This window comes from Schistocerca gregaria, chromosome 7 (assembly GCF_023897955.1).
Source record: "Schistocerca gregaria isolate iqSchGreg1 chromosome 7, iqSchGreg1.2, whole genome shotgun sequence".
In the NCBI taxonomy this organism is placed as follows: domain Eukaryota; kingdom Metazoa; phylum Arthropoda; class Insecta; order Orthoptera; family Acrididae; genus Schistocerca; species Schistocerca gregaria.
Genome location: NC_064926.1, coordinates 480,035,698 through 480,061,064, shown reverse-complemented (window position 1 = coordinate 480,061,064; position 25,367 = coordinate 480,035,698). Strand labels below are relative to the sequence as shown.

The following is a 25,367-nucleotide window of genomic DNA, read 5'->3' as shown; positions in this document are numbered from 1 at the left end:
TTATCGTTACATCTTACTTGGTATTACCGAGGACGTCATTTCACATAGGGTAAACTTTATCGTAATGCGAATGAAGGCGAGGAGATGTAGCTTGAATTGTACTGTCATCGCTGCACATCGTAGGACACTGCCCATGTAATTGACTGTATCTTCCCTTGAGACATTTTGCTTAGAATACGCAGTATTCAGATCTAGTGTTGACGCCCTCCTTTAGATTTTTCGTGGGTTTTCTTTTTGTTCCAAATCACTTGATCTCAATACGAGAATAGTTCCTTGAATGAGTTAACTTTCGCTTTCTCCCCTCATCCTTGGCCAAGTGAGCCAGTGTTCTATTTCTAATGACCTCGATGTCGACGAGTTGGTGTACGCTTTTACTTCCTTCCTGGTTTTTCTGTACAGACCACTGTGAAATGTTTTTGCGTTGCCGGTTGTCTTAGCGACATGCGCCCTACTGCCTTAGTTGTAACTATCCTTCACAAGTTGATGTGTTTTATTGTTCAGCAGTTCTGAATAGCAGTACAATTAACTACCCTCTTCAGTTCCTGGGACCTCCTCTCTGGCCAGCATAGTCTCATTGTATCTACAGAATCTGTGGTTTATTTGGTGGACTCTTCTGCGTGGCTCCAGCTATGTATACATCTTCCAAGTTATTTGCTGGGTTCGGCATTTTTGTTTTCTGGAATTTCGTCTATCGTATCCAACAACAGTCTGCCGTAGCGCACGCCATTTTACAGATCGCGTGAAAACACTTTGCTGCATCATTTGACGCCCTGCTTGACAGAGTATTACGTTCGGAAAACAATCCCGTGTGTTGATGGTGGAACAATGAGATGATGTGTCTGCATCGCTTCATTTATGACAACTGTCTGAGAACGATGTTTTACATAGACCTGTCGCGGAGTCTAGCATAAGAAGAATGCTTGTTGCAAAGTGAACAGCTAGTTCCACGCGTCCTTTGTCTAGATCCTAGACAGGATTTTCAACTGTCACAACCTGTTGCGGATCTGTTAGTGCAAGTAAATTCAAGGCGAATATTGTTACTTTTGGTAAAGTCGAATCTCGGTATTCCAAATAAACATTGATTTTGTTTACAAACTTAATCGTTTATAGTTAACTTATACCCGTGCCGTTCTTTTTTAGACTCATCTCAGGTAAACTGTGTGGGGACTTCAGAAGTAAGTTACACATAATTATGGCAAGTCAAATAGCTTTTATTGAATGCCGCACTACACTTCAGCGTGAAACAGATACACGATGCTGGTTCTCAGCATAGTTCCAGTATCTGTAAACAACGGTCGGAACGTCCTAGCAGTCGTTCAGTTCCTCGACGATATAAATCCGACATTCGAGAACCGCTCTGTGAACGTCCTCATCACTGGAAAATCTGAGATTGCTTCGAATCAGTTCCTCGATTGCCTGCACTTTGTGTGGTCGATGTCGATGGTCTCCCTTACCAGATAGTTCCAGGATGAAGACCTAACTCTTGCCGACATGGTTACGTGCATATAAGAAATCGTGATTTGGATGCATTTTAATGAAATTCTGCGTTACTAGTATTAATAAAATATGCCTTCTGTTATAAACACTGTGTTTTCTCTGCTATATTTCTGAGGTCAATAAAGCGCGCACGATAATAAACACGCAGGAACATCATTAGTTTACGCTTTACTGATTCTGTGAGTAATGGAGAAACTGTTGAAATGCTTGTATCTACGGAGAGCTGAAGTATGTGCTTTCTAGAACAGTATACCTGTTACTAAAATGTAAACTGCAGTAATGAAATAAAGACGCCGCGCCGCGCCTCTCGCTTTTTTGTAAATGTCGAATACCGTTCTCGTGACATCTGCCATGTTCCTTGTCGCCACTGTTAGGCCCTAGCTACTTCTTTAAGCTCCGTCTTTAAAAATGTTAATTATCTTGAAGCGCGGTATTACCCTAGTAGCGCTACTTTTCGTTTCTTAAAATTAAATCCGTTTTCTCTCGATAGACGCAAGAAGCGGTAGGTCTTCGGTAAAAAAAAAAAAAAGAGGGTAATATAATGTTGGCCCATCTCACAGTTTTGCTGTAGTGAAGGCACCCGCCCTCTCACGGTGTATACATTTTCTGACACTGAAGCCTTAACTCGTAACCTGATCTTGGACTCACAACAGATGGCAAGCATAGTCTCGGTGCCTCCGGCACTCGTGGAGGAAGACGTGCCGTTCTCTGAGGAAAGCCGACCCCTGCAAACAATTATAAACAATGAGCGCTTCCAGCAGCTTCAGCTTTGCCCCAAGACTGTCACTGTAATCCTACGATACAGTGATCGCCAAGAAAAGTTTTTTAATTGCTAACTGATTAAACTTTGATCAGTTCGATTTGTTTCTCTTGGATAATGTTTTACTACTCAATTTTCTACATCTGTGGCTGTTTTCCCCAAGCTATCACAGGTATATGGCGCAGGATACTAGTGCAAAAAGTATGATTTAGAAGTTGCTAGAAAAAATACATTATTAACACTTCTTTGCAGCTGAGTAGCTTCATTTTATACCTACGATGTTTGATGATTTTGTGAAGAATCGGCCTTCTGCCAGACAGCAGAGGAGATGATTTTTCCAGGAGGTTGGACAGCACTTTGATACTGCCGAGAGCGCGCCGTTTCCGATGCAGAATAGGGCATGAGGCACACAGTTCTATCCTGTGTGGCTTTTCGGGATGACTTTATCAGTCTTGTAGTCTGTTACAGCGTGTATTTTTGAGTCCGTTTCCGTGTTTTATTGAGTGACTAGAGATAACGCACATCTGCGGTCATTGCTTAGAGCGCATTTCGGTGTGACGTATTTTGGGGTGCCAAGGTTCGGATTCGCCGTGTATACAGTGAGCTAACTAGCTGGTAGCTGTATCCAGTGATTAAACTGACACGTGTCATTCTTAACTGCCACTTGCACTGATATAGTAGTGTGAAATAAGTACCGCTTATTAAAGAAAACACATACAGGTAGAGTACACGGTTTTCAGAGAAGAGTCCAGGTGGGTTCGCCGATAGTACTCAAGTAACAGTGTGGTCAGAACGTAAACCAAACCGCGGGTTGCTTTCAGCTGTTTATGTAATTTTCTTTCTTACCAGTCAAATACCAGGCGATTCGGTAGTGAGGTGTGAGAGACCCACAGTTTCGCAGCTTCTGTAGATTTCCACTTTCGGCGTTTGCCTCTCAACCAGAGGAAACCTCCCGATACGCTGGGAATGGTAACTGTTTTTAATTTAATTCATGGACAATATGTAAACCTAGTGTATATCTCTTTCTTAGCTTTTACCCCGTCATAGAGGGTCCGTTGTTTTCATTTTATGGCAAATTTTATTTATTTTAACTTTATGGCATGTTGCCAGTCGTCAGTTTTACCTAAGAGTGGGAATTCATGTATGCCATATATCCGTGAATATAAACCTCACAAGAAAAAAATGCAAAATGTCCGGCGCCCGTGGTGGCCACTCTAGTAACGTCAGGTCAACGCTTCCTATCCTGTGTCTCATTATGGAAATGTGGGGAGGCGTCATCCTGTTGAAAGGTGAAACGTCTCCTATCAGTCTCAAAGGTTGGGGCACAAGCCATACTCGGAGCTTGTCGAGAGAGATAGTGCATTGACAGTTCTGTCAGTGAAGGAGGAGGGCCGTTAGACTGTCTCGTCGGACGTAACCCAGAACACGTTAACTTTCCCGGATCCCAGACGGTTGGACAGTTGCATGTGCATTCTCAGCCCTCCACTCCATAAGTGTGTGTGTTGCGTCTACTGACCTTCCCCGAAAGGTGAAAACTGACTTCATCAAATATTTATTGCTGACGAAGGATTTTCCACTCTGTTGTCTGAGTGACGTTCAGTTTTGCGCTTCTTACTTTATGGAACTTCGCAACATCAGGTTCTGCGCGCGATCCTCACCCCTTGCACCCCTTGCTCCATAAAGGGCGTTTCCACGCAGACTTGCGACCTCAAATTCGGCTCTGAGACTGTGAAATGGCCCATTGTCAAGGTAGCATCGCCATCCACCCATCCCGCTATGCAACAAACCGTCAAACTCTCGTCTCAAGGGCCGAAGCCACCGATTACACAACCAGCAGGCTAAAAAGGACAGAAGGAGTACTCCCGTGAAGACTTCCTATCCATCCAGCCAAACAACACCCGAGTCTTCACTTAATCACGAAAGCTCAAAGAAGTCCGCTAAAGGCAAACGGTCTTCAACTTCGCCAACTCGCACATTCTGTTCGACAGTGTTGCCACATAGTACCTTAGCTCGGATGGCCTCTCTCTCACCAGTGCACTCCACCAACCGTTTTTCAGCATTGGACTCCACGGACTACCACACAAGCAAACCGATGCTTCTGTGGACCCCATGGAGCAGAATCCTCGTGCTCCTGTGCCCTGTAGTAGCGACTGTACGCCGGCTGTCACTCGGCGGCCGCCGAGTTGACACCCCTCCATCTCTTCCTCCTCATGACTGTCCTCCAATGGAACGTTTTCGGCCTTCAGTCCCAGAAAGAGATTTTGTGGTTTCTTTTAGGAAACGAAATTGCGCCCTCACGACCACTTTGAGCTTCCACATTACTTACCGATTCATTTTGACCTTCCCCTTGAGGTTGGCATCTCATCTCATGGGGGCGCTATGCTGCTCATACGGGATGACCTTCATAGTCAACCCATCTCCCTGACTACCCGTCTGCAAGCTGTTGCAGTTTCCCTTTTCCTTCCCTGCCTGAGTTTCTCTCCCTGTACCATTTATGTACCTCCGTTCTTCACTGTCACCAGGGCAGACTTCCTTCAGCTTATTGGGCTGCTACCTCCCCCATTTTTGCTACTCGGTGACTTTAACGTGGATCATCCCCTTTGGGGCTCTCCCAGGACCTGTCAGAGAGGTGCCCTCTTGGCTGACCTTCTTAGTCAACTTAAGCTTTTCTGCCTTAACAATGGAGCACCCAGTTTAATTTCTGACTCCTTGCATGCCTATTCCCATTTGGACCTATCCTTTTGCACTGCCCAGCTTGCCCATCGTCTTGAGTGGTCCATTCTTTCTGACACCTACTTGAGCGACCATTTCCTGTGTACTGTCCGTTTGCTGACTCCTACCCCATCCGCATGCACGCCCAAATGGCAGCTTACTAAGGCTAACTGGCAGTTTTACTCCTCTCTGGCGACCTTCGCAGAACAAGATTTTCCCAGTTGTGATGACCAAGTTGACTATCTCACCAGCGTTATCCTTACTGTTGCAGAACGTTGCATTCCTCGCACTTCCTCTTTACCATGTCGTGTTCCAGTCCCTTGGTGGACTGAGGCATGGCGCGATGCAATTCGCGCACGGAGACGTGCTCTCTGCGTTTTTAACCGTCTCCTACGATGGGAAGCTGCAGTCGTTATAAACAGGTGCATGCAGAGTGTCATCGCGTCGTTTGAGACATCAAACGAGCAAGATGGCCTTCATTCATTAGTTAGTGTAACAATTCAACCCCTTCCTCTGTCGCGTGAGCCAACCTCCGACGGCTCTCTGAGACCAAGATCCATTCCCCAATTTCCGACCTGACAGTAGCAGATGATGTTTCGTGGACCCTATTGCTATCTCCAACACCCTGGGCCACCATTTTGCGTAAGTTTCAAGCCCCTCGCACTACCACTCTGCCTTCTTCCATTGGAAACGAGCGGAGGACGCCTTAGCTCGATCATGCTCTCAGTTCATCCCAATCCCGCCCCAAGGGTCGGACGCCATCCACATTCAGTTGTTGGAGCACCTTTATCTTTCGGGCAAGCACTTTCTGCTTAAAAAGTACAACCGGTTCTGGGCAGAGAGCACGTTTCTCAAACGCCGGCGTGAAGCCACTGTCATACCCATACCTAAGCCCGGCAAGGACACGAACCTTCCTTCTAGCTACCAGCCCATCTCTGTACCCGTTGCGTTTGCAAGGTGATGGAATTTATGATTCATGCCCAGCTGGTGTGGTGGCTCTAGCCTCGCAATTTACTGACGAGTGCACAATGTGGATTGCGAGCACAGCGTTCTGTTGACCATCTCGTTACTTTGTCAACCCATGTTGCGGAAATCCCAGACTGTGGCCGTGCTTTTCGATTTCGAGAAGGCCTACGGCACCTGCTGGAGAACTGGTATCCTCCGTACTCTTTACACGTAGTCCGTCTGTGGCCGCCTGCCCTGTTTCTTTCAGCCATTTTTACAAGATCGAGTTTTCAAGGTGCCTCAGGGTTCTGTTCTGAGTGTCGTCCTCTTTGCTATCGCCATTAAACCTATCATGACCTGTCTCCCACTGGGCATCTCCAATTCCCTTTTTGTTGGCGATTTTGCCGTCTATTGCAGCTCTTCAGGGACCTGTCTCACTAAGCGGCGCCTTCAGCGCTGTCTTCATCGTCATTACTCCTGGAGCATCGACAATAGCTTTCGCTTTTCCCCTGACAAAACTTTCTGTATGAATTTCTGGCGGCGCAAATGGTTTTTCCCACCATCTCTACATCTTGGGCCTGTTGCCCTTCCATTCGTTGAAACTACTAAATTTCTGGGGCTTTTGATCGATCTGAAACACTCTTGGTCCTCCCATGTGTCTTACGTGGCAGCCCAATGTACGTGGTTCCTCAATCTCCTACTCGTCCTCAATGGTACTTCCTGGGGTGCCAATCGAACCACCCTCCTCCATTTGTACTGGTCCCCTGTCTGTTCGAAACTCGACTATGGGTGGTTTGTTAATGCGTCGGCACGTCCATCCATCTTACACTGTCTCAACACTACCCACCATCATAGCATCCGTTCGGCCACAGGCACTTTTTACATCAGCCTGGTTGAAAGTCATTATGCTGAAGCTGCTGAACTACCATTGTCCTAATGCGGTGACTTCCTTCTCAACGGGTATGCATGCCGTTTTTCTGCCATGTGTGGCCACCCCTCCTATGTCTCCTCCCATGAGGATTCCTTTGACGGTCAGTATGGAGCTCTTCCCTCTTCTCAGTTACCTCCTGCGGCCCGCTTTCGCCTCTTGCTACGGTGGCTTAACTTCACACTACCTGCAACCCTTCACCACCTTGTCTTCGTGAAGCAGCCCATGTTAACCTTGGCCTTCATTCGCTTCTTAAGGACACTACTCCAGCCTCGGTGCATTGCCTCCAGTTTCAAGACCTTTGCATGGAACTTTGCATAGTACCTTTGTCTACACTGCTGGCTCTCGAACTGACTGTGGGGTCGGATGTGCCTTCGTCATTTGCACCCATGTCTTTCAATATCGGCTTCCCGGCCCACTCCTCAGTATTTACAGCTGAACTCTTCGCCTTGTATAAGAACGCGGAGTGCAGCCGGCGACACAGCCTTTCCAATTGTGTCCTCTGATCACTCACTCAGCGCCCTCCAAAGTCTATGTGCGCTATACACTGCTCATCCCTTAGTGCAGCGGGGCCAGGAAAACTGTCACTCGTTCACTCTTGATGAAGCCACAGTGATGTTTGTGTGTATTCCTGGTCATGTCGGTCTGCCAGGAAGCGAGACTGCTGACGCTGCTGCCAAGGCTGCAGTCCTGGTACCTCATCCACGTGACTATATTCGCTCCGATGATGTCTGTGTTGCTGTCTGTCAGGGGGTGGTGTCCCTTTGGCATCGCCAATGGTCCTCCCTTCACAGGAATAAGCTTCGGTTTATTAAGCCTCTCCCAGCGCCTTGGGCCACCTCCTCTCGGCCCTCCCGCCGAGAGAAGATTATTTGAACTCGACTGCCTATTGGGCACTGCCTTCTTAGCCATCGTCATTTAAGTGGCGCTACACCACCACTTTGTACACATTGCGCCCAAATTTTAACTGTCTGCCACGTCCTGATGGAATGCCCTTTTTTTAACAATTTATGTTCCAGCTTGGGTTTGCCGTCGGATTTGTCAGGCGTTTTAGTGAATGACGCGCGGGCTGTCGACCGAGTTTTACTTTTTATCCGCGGAAGCAGTATGGCGAAAGCCATTTAACTTTTAGTTGTGGACCTCCATTTCTGTATGGCGTTTCTTTAGCCCTCTTTCCACGTGCCAGTTTTTATCTGTCTCCTATTCTGTCCATTGGGACTGACGTATAGTTGCTTAACTCCTCTCTGTCTTTGTGTTCTATAGTTTTGACGCGTATGACCCCAGTTGTTTTTTGCGCCCTAAAGCAAAACAAGACAAAACAGCTGGTTACTGCTGCGATCCACTGTGTCTTCCCCATAAACAGCGAGCAACGTCCTGTGAATCGGTGTGGCAGAGTCATCGCCAGTCTTGAAGAGGAACTACCTCACCCACCGTTGTCGCAACCTGACATCTACTTGACGGTCGATTATGGCTCACCTGTACATAAAAGAAAATACTTTTATATACCAACTTACAGCTAAATGTTCCAAGTATGTTCACAAAAAATTTCATTCTTCTCCTGCAAAAATGAAAAAGAGACGACTGTGCAAAACTTTTTGAACGCCCTTTTTAATTTGTCTGTAGACCTTATAAACGAACGACGCTATCAGACAGGAATCTGGGACAGCGCGTTTAGAAACACGGTGTGCAATGAACTGGGCATCAAGATGCGCTACCAGGGGGGCTTCTACCTGTGTTGCCCCATTAGACGCTACATCCGGCCGTTTATGCGGCCCGAATGTGGCTGCGCAGTTTATTTTTACAAAGTGGGGTGTGTGTGTGTAGGGGGGGGGGGGGCAGGAACTCTTATTTCTATATCGCCTGTCGTTTTGCAGGCAGAGCTCCTTCAAACGTGATCTCATACTTGATGTGGCCGATAGGACAATCGCATGACATGCACGTGACTATATACAAGTACAAGCGGCAGCTAGTCATTATGTTTTTCTCCGGCAATGAACCTCTTCTGGATTGAGTCAACTTAGTAAATGTTAATGAATGGAAAAAAGACAATATAAGGTAGACCACTATTGCCATTTTAATGTGCACGGACATGGAGACGTTGCAGGGACTGGCAAGAGAGGTGAAGAGGGATCACAAAATATATACACTATGTGATCAAAAGTATCCGGACAGCCCCAAAAACATACGTTTTTCGTATTAGGTGCATTGTGCTGCCACCTACTGCCAGGTACTCCTTATCAGCGACCTCAGTAGCCATTAGACATCGTGAGGTGCAGACTGGGGCGCTCCGCGAAACCCACAGACTTCGAACGTGGTCAGGTGATTGGGTGTTACTTGTGTCATACGTCTGTACGCGAGATTTCCACACTCCTAAACATCCCTAGGTCCACAGTTTCCGATGTGATAGTGAAGTGGAAACGTGAAGGGACACGTACAGCACAAAAGTGTGCAGGCCGACCTCGCCTGTTGATTGACAGAGACCGCCGACAGTTGAAGAGGGTCGTAATGTGCAATAGGCAAACATCTATCCATACCATCACACAGGAATTCCAAACTGCATCTGGATCCACTGCAAGTACTATGACACCTAGGCGGGAGGTGAGAAAACTTGGATTTCATGCTTGAGTGGGCGCGCATAAGCCACACATCACTCCGGTAAATACCCAACGATGCCTCGCGTGGTGTAAGAAGTGTAAACATAGGAAGATTGAAGAGTGGATCTCGGTAGACAATGTGGCGATCCGAATGCAGGCTGTGGGTATGGCAAATGCCCAGTGAACGTCATCTGCCAGCGTTTGTAATGCCAACAGTAAAATTCGGAGGCGGTGGTGTTATGGTGTGGTCGTGTTTTTCATGGAGGGGCTTGCACCCCTTGTTTTGCATGGCACTACCACAGCACAGGCTTACATTGATGTTTGAAGCGCCTTCTTGCTTCCCGCTGTCTAAGAGCAATTCGGGGATGGCGATTGCATCTTTCAACACGATCGAGCACCTGTTCAAAATGGACGGCTTGTGGCGGAGTGGTTACACAACATCCCTGTAATGGACTGACCTGTATATAGTCCTGGCCTGAATCCTATAGAACACGTTTGGGATGTTTTTGGAACGCCGACTTCGCGCCAGGTCTTACCGATCGACTTCGATATCTCCCCTCAGCGCAGCACTCCGTGAAGAATGTGCTTCCATTCCCTAAGAAACCTTCCAGCACCTGACTGAAGGCATGCCTGCGAGAGTGGAAGGTGTCGTCAAGGGTAAGGGTGGGCCAACACCATATTGAATTCAGGTATTACCGATGAAGGGCGCCACGAACTTTAAAGTCATTTTCAACCAGGTGTCCGGATATTTTTGATCATTTAGTGTATCACTGTACAGAATGTGCAGGGCGAAGTGATGTATGTCGAATGCGTTGATTATCAATTTCATAAAGGGTACCAACTTTGGGCTCGCACTGAATACGTAAGGTATGCCGTAATTTATGAAACAGACAAGTGCGATCGATGCAGATGAAACCAAATTTGCGTGTCTGTGCAGTCACAAAATAGTTTCCTCACACCTCATAGCTGCTGTATTTTGAAAACGCTCACTTTACCCAGAAAAATTTTATAACAAATTTCTGGGTAAGGAATATATTTCTAAATGTGGATTACTGTCCATTACTAATATACCACTAATAACACAGGGGTGTGGTTGAAAATTGATATGGTGTGTGTCGGTTCAGTGGAAATACGTCGCTTAAATAGTTACTCCTGGAATATAAACTCACTCATGTACGGTGTTATACTTCCTGTAAGAAAGCCGGAATAGCTGATGTACTGATTATCAGTGATCTTATCTTCTGGTAGATGAAATGAAATGGTAGATGGCAACGATGAAAGACACTGTGGACTCACTTATAATCTTGCAAACCAGAATTAAAATTAATTTTCCTCGCTTACCTTGAGCACTCGCTTCGCTGTCTTCGGTGCTGCTGTGATCGCAGATGTCTAGTTTCCGTAAGAGTATCGAAATGACTGGAACTAGAGGTTTTTCTGAGTACAATAATTGATGACGTGATTAAACTGTAGTTGGAGTCAAGATCGATGAAGGGCGAGTTCAGGTTTATTCTCTGCATCTACATCACATGTTCCCCACGGCCAATACGCGTTCGGTAGTGTTCTGAGCGCTCTGCTGTGAATGATTTATGCAGTGCGAGCATTATACTCGATCGTAGCGCTTTATTTAGTGAGTTTTTATTGCATTTGTTACGAGTTGTCATGGCTGGTGATCGTAAGCGACTAGTGCTACCCACGCAAACGAGAGACATAATTTGCGGGATACACGCTTTTATCGAGCATAAAGCACGTATATGTGCGTACCGCAACCGACGCTTGGAACCGGCAACAACGCTATCGCCCTCCTAGTTTCGACCTGCGTGAAACGACGCCGTTCGTGGATCGTACTCTAGAAACGGTTACTGGCACCGACTTGATGCATTGCAATTGCGGAGCACGCCACATTGATCCGGAAGGTGTACGACATGGACATGCTATGATCGCGCCACGAAAAGTCGCATGTCAGAGGAGCGGGGGCATGGCGATAGGAATGTGCACTGTGTGCGTGCGCAACACGAGTAGCGAAGCTCTTGCGGCAGACACCAGCCGTCTCCATTTTTGCATGATAAGTGTGGCAGTGTCGGTAGTCCAGGATATACACTACTGGCCATTAAAATTGCTACACCACGAAGATGACGTGCTACGGACGCGAAATTTAAACGATAGGAAGATGATGTTGTGATATGAAAATGATTAGCTTTTCAGAGCATTAACACAAGGTTGGCGCCGGTGGCGACGCCTACAACGTGCTGACATGACGAAAGTTTCCAACCGATTTCTCATACACAAACAGCAGTTGACCGGCGTTGCCTGGTGAAACGTTGTTGTGATGCCTCGTGTAAGGAGAAATGCGTACCATCACGTTTCCGACTTCGATAAAGGTCGGATTGTAGCCTATCACGATTGCGGTTTATCGTATCGCGACATTGCTGCTCGCATTGGTCGAGATCCAATGACTGTCAGCATAATACGGAATCAGTGGGTTCAGGAGGGTAATACGGAACACCGTGCTGGATCCAAATGGCCTCGTATCACTAGCAGTCGAGATGACAGGCATCTTATCCGGATGGGTGTAACGGATTGTGCAGCCACGTCTCGATCCTTGAGTCAACAGATGGGTACGTTTGCAAGACAATAACGATCTGCACGAACAGTTCGACGACGTTTGCAGCAGCATGGACTATCGGCTCGGAGACCATGGCTGCCGCTACCCTTGACGCTTAATCACAGACAGGAGCGCCTGCGATGGTGTACTGAACAACGAACTTGGGTGCACGAATGGCAAAACGTCATTTCTTCGGATGAATCAGGTTCTGTTTACAGCTTCATGTTTGTGTTTGGCGACATCGCGGTGAACGCACATTTGAAGCGTGTATTCGTCATCGCCATACTAATGTATCACCCGGCGTGATGGTGCGAGGTGCCATTGGTTACACGTTTCGGTCATCTCTTGTTCGCATTGACGGCACTTTGAACAGTGGACGTTACATTTCAGATGTGTTACGACCCGTGGCTCTACCCTTCTTTCGATCCTTGCGGATCTGCAGGATAATGCAGATTCTATACGGGCCTTTCTGGATACAGAAAATGTTCGACTGCTGCACTTGCCAGCACATTCTCCAGATGTGTCAGTAATTGAAAACCTCTGGTCAGTGGTGGCCGAGCAACTGGCTCGTCACAATACGCTAGTCATTACTCTTGATGAACTGTGGTATCGTGTTGAAGCTGCTTGGGTAGGGTGTACTTGTACACGCTATCCAAGCTCTGTTTGACCCAATGCCCAGGCGTATCAAGGCCGTTATTACGGCCAGAGGTGGTTGTTCTGGGTACTGATTTCTCAGGATCTGTAATCACATGTCAGTTCTAGTATAATAAATTTGTCCAATGAATGCTTGCATTTCTTCTTGGTGTAGCAATTTTAACGGCCAGTAGTGTATCATCGGCGCCAACAGATATGCCTACAGGCTGCTGTGACATCTGTCGGCGCGGGGATAGAAGTAACATATACTGTCCTCGCACGAGCCCAGCGGACGCCAGCACCATCAGACGGTGTTTGTTTCTCCTGTCGTTGTGCTGTAAATTCGCCAGTTGGTGTAAGCCCCTTCGGTTGTCGCACGGGGCGGTAGCTGGCACGTGCCGCCGCCGACCTAAGAGACTCGGGTGAGGAGGCGGGGAGCGCGCCACCCCCGCGGCGGGGGCGTCGTCCTGGGCAACTGGCGCTGACGCCGCGGAGGCCCAGCGTCAGCGCCGCTATCGACTGGCTGCGTCGCCGCGGCTCGGCTGCGCTCGGCTCGCAGTGCACGCAGCGTCCTGCCGGCGCTCACACCGGCTCCGGAATGAACGGTTCGGGCGGTCACTCGGACGCTGGCGGCCTCCGTGTTCGCCGAGCAGTGTCTGCTTCTGTAATGTGGCCCGTCTGCTAAGCCTAATCTCATCATACGTAAGATACTGCAAACTATTCATATAATGTTAGCTTGATTGCACGTGACATACTGAAAGGCGCGAATAAATTGTTGATTTGGTAGTAACTGACTACTTTCGTGGATGTGTCTTCGTATTTTCATTCGTTTTACTTGTTTTGGTAAACCTGTTGAGAACAACCATTGTTCGGACACTTCTTTACACTGAGGTGACAAAATGCATGGGATAGCGGTTTGCACATACAGAAGGGTCCAAAAAAATGTATCCACTGTTTAAAAGTCCATAACTGGCAAACTATCGACCGAGTTGTCTCATCTTAGGTAGTATAATAGTTTGTAGTTCCGGCAATCGCCAGATAGTCAGTGTTTTGTACTTAGTTGCAACTAGTTACTCCAGTAAACATGGCTGGCGCAAGGCTTACATTCGATGAAAAGAAGTCAGCTTTGAAGTGGTATTTTAAGTACGAAAACATTAATGAGGTTCAAAGGCAATGGCGAAGTGAGTGTCAAACAGAGCCATCGACACGATTAACGATTCGTCGTATTCGAGACAAATTTGAAGCCGAAGGCTGTGTTAAAGATGTACACAAACAACGATCTGGACGACCTGTAGCAGTAACAAGTCCAGCTAACTCCCGTCGTGTGTTACAACAATTCACTCATTCTCCACAGAAGTATGTGAGACAGTGTGCCCGTGAGACTGGAGTGAGTCGCACAAGTGTTCGGCGAATTTTGAAGACAGAAAAGTGGAAGTGCTACTTCCCATGCCTGCTACACAATGAACGAGGACGATCCAGATCGTAGAATAGGACGATGAAGAGTTTGCAGATGATTGTGTGTTCTGATAAGACACAGTTCAAACTCAGTGGTACAGTAAATCGCCACAATTGCATCTACTGGGCCACGGAAAATCCGAACGTCTATGTAGACAAAGCCGTGAATTTCCCAGGAGTAAATGTGTGGTGTGGCTTTTCTTACCGGGGCTTGATTGGGCCATTCTTCTTTGACGGCACAGTTACCGGTGAGGTGTACCTTCAGAAGCTTCAGACATACATTTCACCTGCCATCCGAGACTTGTATGGAGACGGAAGAGTTTTCCTTCAACAAGATGGTGCCCCAGTCCACTACCAAAATAGTGTTAGGGCGTATCTCGACGAAGATCTACCAGAAAGATGGATAGGCCGTACGCTACGGTCGCAGGTTCGAATCCTGCCTCAGACATGGATGTGTGTGATGTCCTTAGGTTAGTTAGGTTTAAGTAGTTCTAAGTTCTAGGGAACTGATCACCTAAGATGTTAAGTCTCATAGTGCTCAGAGCCATTTGAACCATTTTTGCATAGGCCGTAGAGGTGCTGTGGAGTATCCACCACGTTCCCCAGACCTAATTCCTCTGGACTTTTACCTCTGGGGAACACTAAAGGGCGTCGTTTACCGACAAAAGCCACGCACAGTCATCGTACATCCATGTGCAAATATCCAACTGAACACGTTGCAGTGGTGCAGTTCGGCGGCATCGTTTGTTTGTGTATGTTAATGGTGACCATTTCGAACACCAACAGTGATATCTTTAAGTGGGACTTTAAGCTACACTTACACCAAAAATGAGACAACTCCGTCAATTAGTTTGCAAGTTATGGACTTCTAAACAGTGGATACATTTTTGGACCCTTCTGTGTGTAGATGGCGTAGGTCGCGTTTGTACTCATGTGATTCACCGGAAAAGGTGTCCAACGTGATTATGGCCGCACTACAGGAATTACCAGACTTTGAACATCGAATGGTAGATGGAGCTAGACGCGTGGGACAATTCATTTCTGAAATTGTTGTGGAATTCTATATTCCGAGACCAACAGTGTCAAAAATGTGCCGAGAATACCACATTGCGTGCGTTACCCCTCACCGCAGTGGCCGCCGGCTTTCACTTAACGGCCGAGAGCAGCGGCGTCTGCGTGGAGTTGTCAGTGCTAACAGACAAGCAATGCGGCGAAGTTTGGCGTTAATGCGCTATGGTAGCATACTACCGACGCGAGTGCCTTTGCTAACGGCACATCCCCTGTCGAGCCTCTCCTGGGATCGTGACCATATGGGTTGGACCCTAGACGAGTGGAAAACCATACCCTGGTCAGATGAGTCCAGATATCAGCTGATGGTAGGGTTCGAGTGTGGCGCAGACCCCACGAGTTCATGGACCCAAGTTTTCAACAAGGCACTGTGCCAGCTGTGGTTGGCTCGATAACGGTGTGGGCTGTGTTTCGATGCAATGGACTGGGTCGTCTAGTTCAACTAAACCGATCATTGGCTGGAAATGGTTACGTTCGGCTACTTGGAGACCATTTGAAGCCATTCGTGGACTTCATGTTCCGAAACAAAGATGGAATTTTTGTAGACGACAGTATGTCCTGTTACTGGGCCACAGTTGTTCGCCATTGGTTTGAAGAACATTTAGGACAGTTGGATCGAATTGTTTGGCCACCCATATCGTCCGTCGTTAAAGCCGTCTAACATTTATGGGCCATAATCGATAGGTCAGTTCGTGCACAACATCCTGCACAGGCAACACTTTCCCAATTATGGACGGCTGTATAGGTAGCATGGCTCAGTATTTCTGCAGGCGACTTCCATCGACTTGTTGATTCCATGCCACATCGAGTTGCTACGTTACGCAGGGCAAAAGGAGGTCCGTCACGATTTTAGAGGTTTTCCATGACTTCTGTAACCTCAGTGGATTTCGTTTCTTAGAAACCGAATGTAAATGACCATATGGATTACTTATACAGATTCTCCTGTTTGAAATGTTAAACTCGAATTTCATAAACCCTCTACATATTTAAACGTAGTTATTAGAGCAATGCTATATGCAAAGGGAGGAGTATTTGCTCTGTAGTTAATATTGACGTGTCGTTTACGAAGAAACACTAGATAGGACCTCGTTTATTAAAGAACTCTCAGGAAGAAAAGTAAAATTTCACGACGCCTGATAATGATACATCATGTGAAAAGTTTAGCGCTCCATCAACGTGATATAAAACTAAAATCTTCCTTCCTGTTCTACAGATATTCAGCCTTTCCTTTTGCAAAGAAATGAACAGCATTATTGCCAGTACCGTTTAGGTTCGTCTGCAGTCCTACGTAAATATACAGCGCAGCGGAAATTCCGGTGAACCGGCGTGTCTTCACATTTAGCACGTTTCCCACCTCTTTCAAGGAAAAGGCTCAGTGTGAACATGCATTGGCTGTTGTATCACTACGCTCATTTTTTCAACAGTTCTCAATTAGTAATACAAAAAAGTACTTCTTTGCATTATGGAAAGAGTTGTTGCCTTATCTTGCCACACAAAAATGAGTCATTATAGTCCATGCAGCAACATTCTTGTAACTTTGCGTAACAGCACTAGTCTAAAATTATGTGAAATAAAATATGAGTTCACATTGCGTGGAAACCGGAGGATATTTGTATTGAATCATGTGCCGTATATGTTAGTAGACCTCAGTTAATGTGTATGAATCTCGCCACCTGTTGTAAAATGGTACTGTATAATGTCTGCCGTTTCGAATGTTTCGCTAAGTCCTGGTCCCTGACGGAGGGACCAATTCGCATGATGATGACGTCCCAAGGCGTCTCTGTAACTGTTACTTTTTGATGCTGTACAGTTCCAATTTTTGGCAAAGTGCTTTTCCATATAATTTGTACAGAATTCGAGTGCTCTTTATAGTTCGTAAAAATTTCCGTTTCGTATCCCATGGAAGAGTCTTAGAAATTATTAACGGCTCTAAAACTGCGTTGGTACTGTTACCAGGAGGGAAAAGGTCATACGGGAATTGGTTAATTGCTTATATTTAAAGGAAACCAAGTGACTGATTTTCGTGTAGCCGGAATTGCGTTACCCGCAGCTATGGCTGACGATTCCAAAAAGTTTGCACCGTATGGTGTGTGGTTGTGTTTGTGTGTCCTTCGGCCCTGCAATTGCGAGTAAAGTATTGAAAATGAAGTGATAAAATCTAGTACTGATGTTACTTTTTGGACGCCTCATTGTCTTAGTCTAGTTGGATAATGGCGATCGAATGCGCCAAAAAAATCTGCTTACTGCTCGGCTAAAACTATTGATACATTATGTGTGAATGATTTCTCGTACCAAACTTACACCCTCTTAGTATATTGCTTACCGTTGGTATCAATGATAAGGATTGTAATTTAGTAAGGAATGCAAAATAAATTATTTTCCGTTGGTGTAAACCGCCATAATATACTGCAGTTTCCAATAAGCTTCTCTTATCTAACTACACTTTATGAAAGTTACAGCCCCAAAAATTGTTGCATTGTAACAGAACTGACAATGATTTCTAACCCAGAGAATTAAGTACGGCTTGTAACAGTGGCTGGGGAAGCCACCGAAAGGGGCTGAAACGTTTATGGCTTTGCACAAGGTAAGTAGTTACAACAATCCATATTTATTCAAAAACGTATTCTCAATCCCAGACTGAGTAATCTGTTACAACGTTTTTGCAGAATTTGTAATCCATGCTTAAGGAAATCACGTGGTAACCAGGTCTCAGCATCATGCTCACGTCTTTAGTCATGTCAAAATGATGACTCTCAGGTGTCGGTACATGTTAGAATACTCACTCATGGGTCTAGGTCAGGTGAAAAGGGGGGATGATTGAGCAGTTGGAAATGTAAGGCCTTCAGTTTGGCAGCCACAGCTGGAGATGTGTGCGAAGATGCATTGTTGTGCAACAAAAGAATCCCTTTGGTAAACTTCGCCCTGATTGTCTACTTCATCTGATCGCGGAGACAAGCTTGATACTCTCGTCTACTCTAAAGCCCAGAGTTACGTAGTCCACGGGTAGAATACCGTCCTGTGCCAGGAAACGGTTTTCATGGCTTTCTTGACCAACTTCTTCTTTCACGGGGAAGACTGGCGCGTTTTTCTTCAATGTTGTTTGGTTCAGAGACTAAATGTAGAGCCAAGTTTCATCTCTAGTCACTGACGTTCCCAGAAAAGTCCATTGGTGCACTAAAATCGGCGAAAAGTCTCTTGATGCCTCTTAAATCTTGCCTTATTCGTTTACTCTTCAGATATTTCGACACTGTCTTCGTGTATGTTGATCAGGATCGATGATTGCGGGGCACAGCATCGATGGTGAAATGCCCAGTATAGAAAAGAGACACCCATGTTTTGACAGTGCTGTAGGGAAGACACCACTCCCCTGTAGAAAAGTCGGCCAGAGAAGATCCCTGGCAGTTGGAGTGGGACATCTGAAGTATTCTTGACATATCAGTGAAGAAACATCTTAATGATTATCCTTTGTACATTTACAGAAGTATTTAGCAACCTTGTATCGTCTTACAGCTCCAGCGGGAAGGGGCCATAGCTAGAAACTCCTCAGCCCCTCGCTGTACGACGACTTTTTTCATTATCCCCGTTGGATTTGAACCCCCCACGGAACATCTCTGTCCGTGATCGAACGCCGCAGTGTTCACCCGATACAGCAGACATGCTTTCGCTGTCAGGCCGTAACCTATAAATCGAGCTAAACGTAACGCAAGTTTTGGAGCAGTCGGCGGCCCTCAGTTTATATGATAAGAGACGGCGGTAGCCAGAGAGACGTGAAGAGACGTTTATCGCGGCGGCGTGCGCAACGCGCGGAGCCGTTGTGTAGCAGTGAGAAAACGCCACTTGGGTCCCCTCTGCCGCTCGGCCAATTGACCGACCCGTCCGTGTGACGTCTGCTAGCGGCAAGGTTGCAGCGTCGCCGTTGGCCAGAGTGCAGAGCTGAGCAGTAGCCGCAAACAGCTCACACCGGGCGCATACGCGTGCTCCGGTAAGCACTGGTAGAAAATGAAAATCGAGCGTTGCAAAAACATCAAGCAGGAAAACCAATACTTTTGAGGTTTAGCTAACGACTGATTTCAGTCGTACCTAGGAGATAGGGTACGAAGAGTCGAAATTACACAAATGTCAAATAAGGTTACGTACTCAGCGGGACCAGAATACATTAATGCAAGAGTTCCTCAGGGTAGAATATTAGGACGGACGCTGTTCGTGATATACACAGATGACTTTCCCTGTAGTGTTGATCTTTGCTGATGACAGCTATATTGTAGTGAATGACAAAAACAAGAGAACTGCTTCCAGAGGAAGCAAATGAAATAGCCAGTACAATGAAATTTTTTAGCCCTGTGTGTGATAAAAACTAGGAATTTAGGATAAGGGAAATACTGGAGAATTAAGAGACCTCTACAAACACCGTAACGTCGTCCAAGTGTTAGAGAAGAGAAGGTTCAACTGGGCAGACATCTAGCAAGAATGACAGATAAGAGACTGTCTAGAACAGCATTATGCAGAACAATAGATTGAACGAGAGAAAAACCCCAATTAGGTGACGAGAGGACCAAGCTAGGATGAACATCAACACCAACTGGACATACACTGCACTCCACAGAAAGAAATATAGACTCGTAGAGTAGTCATGTGGTCGATTAGGCTCTTTCCGTACGTAAAGTAAAGAACAGAAAGACATTATTGTATGGTTATTTTAATTAATATCGCAAGTAGCAATACGAAACAAAATATTTCCTGCCGTTTAGTTTTCCAATGCGGGATAGGGTGGGGGCACACAGGGTTATTCATAAGTACGTATGAGGTTTGAGACACACACAGATGACACACATCAGTGGAGAGAGCATTTCCCTATGTTTTTAACTCACATTACAAGTACTCAGTGTGGACGTGGTTTGTGATGATGCAAGCGTCAATATGTGCGTGCAATACAGGATGTTAGTAGTTAAATTTCCGGTTTCAAGACTCGATAGAAAGAGAACCACTTCTCAGAATGACATCAAATTTGAACAGCATATTACAGACGCAGAGGGAAACGTAGAGGAGGAAAAAAGAAAAAAAAACGCAAATTTCACCAATAAAAGGGGCTATTAGCGTCAAAATATGCACACCAACAGGCGCGCGGAACACGGCTGTTCCTCAGTTTGCGTCCGAGATCCTGAACATGACTGTCTTCCTGGCTGACCGCGCGCTGCTGTTAAAGGTCTTTTACAAGATCGGTTATTGTGCACCAGTAGCCCTGCAGAAGTTCCGGACACTCAAGGGTATGAAAAAAAAACTTGGTCCGATGTCTACCAAAAGTCAGGAGAAAACTACTGCAGCATTCGAAAAGACAAGTTGTTTTGAAGTGCAGAGAGAGGAAAGCAGTTGATCGATATCTGTCGAAAATGTGGCCACAGCATTGCAGAATGGCTCGAGCGGTGCTGTGCAAACATGTGATGCAGAAGGGGAATTGCCCGAACTTCGGACGTGCGTGCGAGCGTGGTGCATAAAATCGTAGGAAACATCCTGCATTGCTATCTGTGCAAAATCAACCATGTTCAGGAATTGCTTCCTGCTGACATGTCAGCAACGCAAACATTCGCTCTGGAATTTCTAGCCCACATGTAAGTGGACGATGAATGGCCATGGAACATACTGTGGACAGGCGAGCCCTATTTCCAACGACATGTCAATACGCAGAATTGCAGAGTATTGGCAATGGAAAATCCGCAAGCAAGGACTATATGCTCTCGAGATGAGTCCCGCGGGTCCTGTTACATGTAGCGCCATTGGTAAATGCAATGAGAATCTTTTGCGCGCCAGCTTCACTCCAACCCCTCAACAGCGTGGATTTGTGGGTAGGACCATTTTAAAGCAAGATGGCGCTCCTCCCCACATTGCACAGCCAATGAAGCGGCTTCTGCAGAGGCCTTTCAGAAATGCTAGAATTACCAACCGTCATTTTTCTACAGCCTAGTCGTCCAAATAACATGATCTTAATCCGTGTGACTTCCGGCTGCGGGGTTATCTGAAACATGTCGTGTTCAGTGTTCCTATTACGAACATACTGATCTGAATATGGAACGCATTCTGAAAGCGAACCCCCAGACAGGCCAATCTGCTGTGTAACATGCTGTTTCTCGATTTAAACTTGTGGCAGGAAACTGTGGACGACATATTGAACATACCTTGCGCCAGTCTCATGACAATTAGAAACCAATGTCATTTTGCATTTCATGCGGTTTTTGGCCCATGACAATTGTTGGAAATATTGAGAAACCCCACAGGCCCATTTTTTGACAAAATTGAATTACCTGTGATTCTGTACTTCAAACACATACCCGATCTTGGTATAGAGAAATCGCATGCATTTTTGTATTGTTACACAGACATTGCATCGCCTTAACTAAAGAGAAACCACACAAGTATAAAACATATGGGCTTTCTGTAAATTTCAAGTTTTCATACTGTTTTAAATAGAGAGAGTAGTCGATTTTGCCCCTTACTCTCTGGTTTAATCGATTTAGGTTGTTATTGATGGTAAAATGTTAGACAGTGGTGATGCCAGTAACAAATGTCAGGCAGTAGCGAATAAAAGAAAGATGCAGTGGAGTTTCAGAAACATATTACCATAAAACGAGCAATAGCGAAAAGTGAAGAATATACTAATTGGAAAGGGAATAGAGTTCAACCAATACATCATGGTTATAACTGCAGGTGAGTTCTAACCTGAAACTTAGTATCGCTTCAAAATTAAGGTTTAATTACAGCAGTGAACACGAAAATGTAGAACAGTAAACTCAGCTGAATGAGTAATTATTTTCCTAGTTGTCGAATGAAATGTATGACAACTAAGATACCTGAGAGTAGGGGGATAGAATTATAAACTAAATTTATTGACTTCCAAACAAAAAATGATAGATTTCTGCAGTGCCTCAGAAGTAAAACCAGTAGTAAGAAAGAAGTCTAGAAGTGATAAGGAATTTGGGAGGAAGAAATCAAGAGTACAGTCATATGCTTATTGGTTATCATGATCAGAAGATAAGATTCAGGTTTGGGAAACTACATTTCAAAATGTTTTTGGTGTCAGCAGTGACTGAATAAGTCAATCTGTTGAAAGAAGGTAGATCTCGACAAGATAAGAGGGGATAATGTCGTCCTGCAAATGCAAAACCTGTGACTTTAATAGTGAAAATAAAAAATCACAACGCATCAAGAAAGCACATAATACCAATGAAAATGGCATTACCTTGGCCGTAAACTTAAAGTGAAGACTATGTGGCAGATGTTCAAGAACATAAAGCTGGATATTCATGTTGACTGTCAATTTTATTTGAAAATTTTCCGTGGACATTTTAGTGTAAAATTTGGACAACCAGAAGTGGATACGTGTTGCACGTGTGAAGAGCTGTGTGTAAAAATCAAAAGTCCATTTCTGAATGATGCTGCGAAAAGGGCAGCAATAGGTGATTTAACAGTACACAAGAGGCACGCTGATAGATTCTTCAAGAAATTACATGCAGTTAAAGCGAAAACTGAAACTGATTCTACTCCTGCAGGGGTCTCGTTTGATTTTATGCAGAACCTGCGATTACCTGAGATACCAATACAAGATACGTTTGACTTGCGTCAGCTTTCAGTAAATGTCTTTAATGTGCACGACATACGGAGTGAAAGGCCAGGTTTTATCTGTGTCACGATTGAAGGAATTGCACAAAAAGCCCCGATGAAGTCTATTCGTTTATTTTTGATTATGTAAATGAAAATGTTGGATAACGTGTTAAACACATGCACTTGTTCTCCGACTCTTGTGGAGGCCAAAAGACAAACTGTGCAATGGTGAGATCTTGTTTAATGCTTGTGGTACAGTAAAGATTTCAGTTCATCAACCATTACTTTCCAATAAGAGGCCACTCTTACCATACTTGTGATAGAGATTTCAGCAAAATGAAAAGGAAAATCAGAAAGGTGGATAGGATATATTTGCTGAAAGAATATGCAGAATTAATAACAGAACCCAGCACAGAGACGAATTTTGAAGTGAAAATACCTAAAACAGAAGAGGTACTAAGCAATGGTGGTCGAAGTTATACCGAAAGAGTGTTACTTCCGTTGAAGCTCAAGGAAGCGCTACATACAGCGGTTGTTTGCTGACGATGCAGCGATATAAGGTAAGGTATCGAAGTTGAGTGACTGTAGGAAGATACAAGAAGACCGAGAGAGACTTTCTTGTTGGTGTGATGAATGGCAGCTAGCTATGTATGTGGAAAAATGAAGGTTAATGAGGATGAGAAGGAAGAACAAACCTGCAATGTTAAGATACAGTATTACTAGTGTCCTGCTTGACACAAAAAAATGGCTCTGAGCACCATGGGACTTAACTGCTGAGGTCATCAGTCCCCTAGATCTTAGAACTACATAAACCTAACTAACCTAAGGACATCACACACATCCATGCCCGAGGCAGGATTCGAACCTGCAACCGTAGCAGTCGCGCGGTTCCAGACTATAGCGCCTAGAACCGCTCGGCCACTTCGGCCGGCTTGCTTGACACAGTCGAGCGTTTAAGTGTCTGGGCATAACGTTGCAAAGCGGTATGAGATGGAACGAGCATGTGAGAACTGTGGTAGGGAAGACGAATTGTCGACTTCGGTTTATTGGGAGAATTTTAGGGAAGATTGATTGACCTGTAAAGGACACCGTATATAGGACGCTGGTGCGACCTATTCTTGAATACTGCTCGAGAGTTTGAAACCCATACCAGGTCGGATTGAAGGAAGGCATCAAAGAAATTCAGAGCCGGGATGCTCAGTTTGTTTTCTGTAGGTTCGAACGTAGCGTAAGTGTTACGGAGATGCTTCGGCAATTCAAATGGGAATTCCTGGAGGGAATACAACGTTCGCTTCGAGAAACACTATTGAGAAAATGTAGAGAGCCGGCACTTGAAGCTGCTGCCGAACGATTTTACTGCGCGTAAGGGCCACGAAGATAAGATACGGAAGTTAGGGCTCAAGGAGACATACAGATAGTCGTTTTTCCCTCGCTCCATTTGCGAGTGAAATGACAAGTAGTGGTACAGGATACCCTCCGCCACGCACCGTACGGTGGCGTACGGATTATCTACGTATATGTAGACAGAACAGTTCTGTTTTTCACGTGAAACTCTCGGTGTAGTTAAAGTTAGGCCATTTGTTGATGGAACAAAAGAGCACACGTTCCAATTGACTGATCGAACTGTAATTTCTCTGAACCCTGTAAGTTATGCTTATCAAGGTCATGGGCCCATAATTGAAAAGAAAATGCGTGGCCTAAGGCGATTTGTACCATTCGTACCAAAAGAAGAAATCATCAAAACTTCTATTCTGACATACTATTCGCCAACATGTGTGAGAGAGTAAACCCATGTTTGGAGTATAATGCCAAAGAGAATGGAAAACAGCCATAATTTGTTTGATTTTGTCCATATTAGCAAAAATATTAGTTAAGTGTTGAGTTTTGTTTATTTATTACAAAATATTGAGAAAGCCCACATGTTCACTACATAAATTTTAGCATAACGAAAAGAAAATATACACTAAAGCGCCAAAGAAACTGGTACAGGCGCGCGTATTCAAATACAGAATATGTAAACAGCAGAATACGGCGCTGCGGTCAGCAACGCCTATATAAGACAAGTATCTGGTGCAGTTGTTAGATCGGTTACTGTTGTTATAAAGGCAGGTTATGAAGATTTAAGTGAGTTTGAACGTGGTGTTACATTTGGCGCACAAGCGATGGGACACAGCGTCTCCGAGGTAACGACGAAGTGGGGATTTTCCCGTACGACTATTTCACGAGTGTACCGTGAATGTCAAGAATCCGACAAATCATCAAACCTCCGACGTCGCTGCGGCCGGAAAAAGATCCTGCAAGAACGGGACCAACGACGACTGGAGAGAATCGTTCAACGCGACAGAAGTGCAGCCTTTCCGCAGATCGCTGCAGATTTTAATGCTGGTCTATCAACAAGTGTAAGCGCGCAAACCATTGAACGAAACGTCATCGATACGGATTTTCGAAGCCAAAGACCCACTCGTGTACTTTTCCTGACTCAACGACATAAAACTTACGCCTCGCTTGGGTCCGTCAACACCAACATTGTACTGTTGACTGGAAACATGTTGCTTGGTCGGACGAGTCTCGTTTCAAATT

General features: G+C 45.5%; 1 protein-coding gene across 3 annotated transcripts in view; it reads left to right on the top strand.

The window, feature by feature from the left end:
* LOC126282259 (zinc transporter 1) overlaps window positions 1-25,367 on the top strand; it is a 268,171-nt gene that overhangs the window by 153,166 nt on the left and 89,638 nt on the right. The window contains exon 1 of one of the 3 annotated variants that reach the window (XM_049981860.1): window positions 13,203-13,373. The exons of the other annotated variants lie outside the window; for them this stretch is intronic. The gene's annotated coding sequence lies outside the window, so the exon portion shown is untranslated. Of the gene's footprint in view, window positions 1-13,202; window positions 13,374-25,367 lie in introns of those variants that run through there. 3 annotated transcript variants of the gene reach the window in all.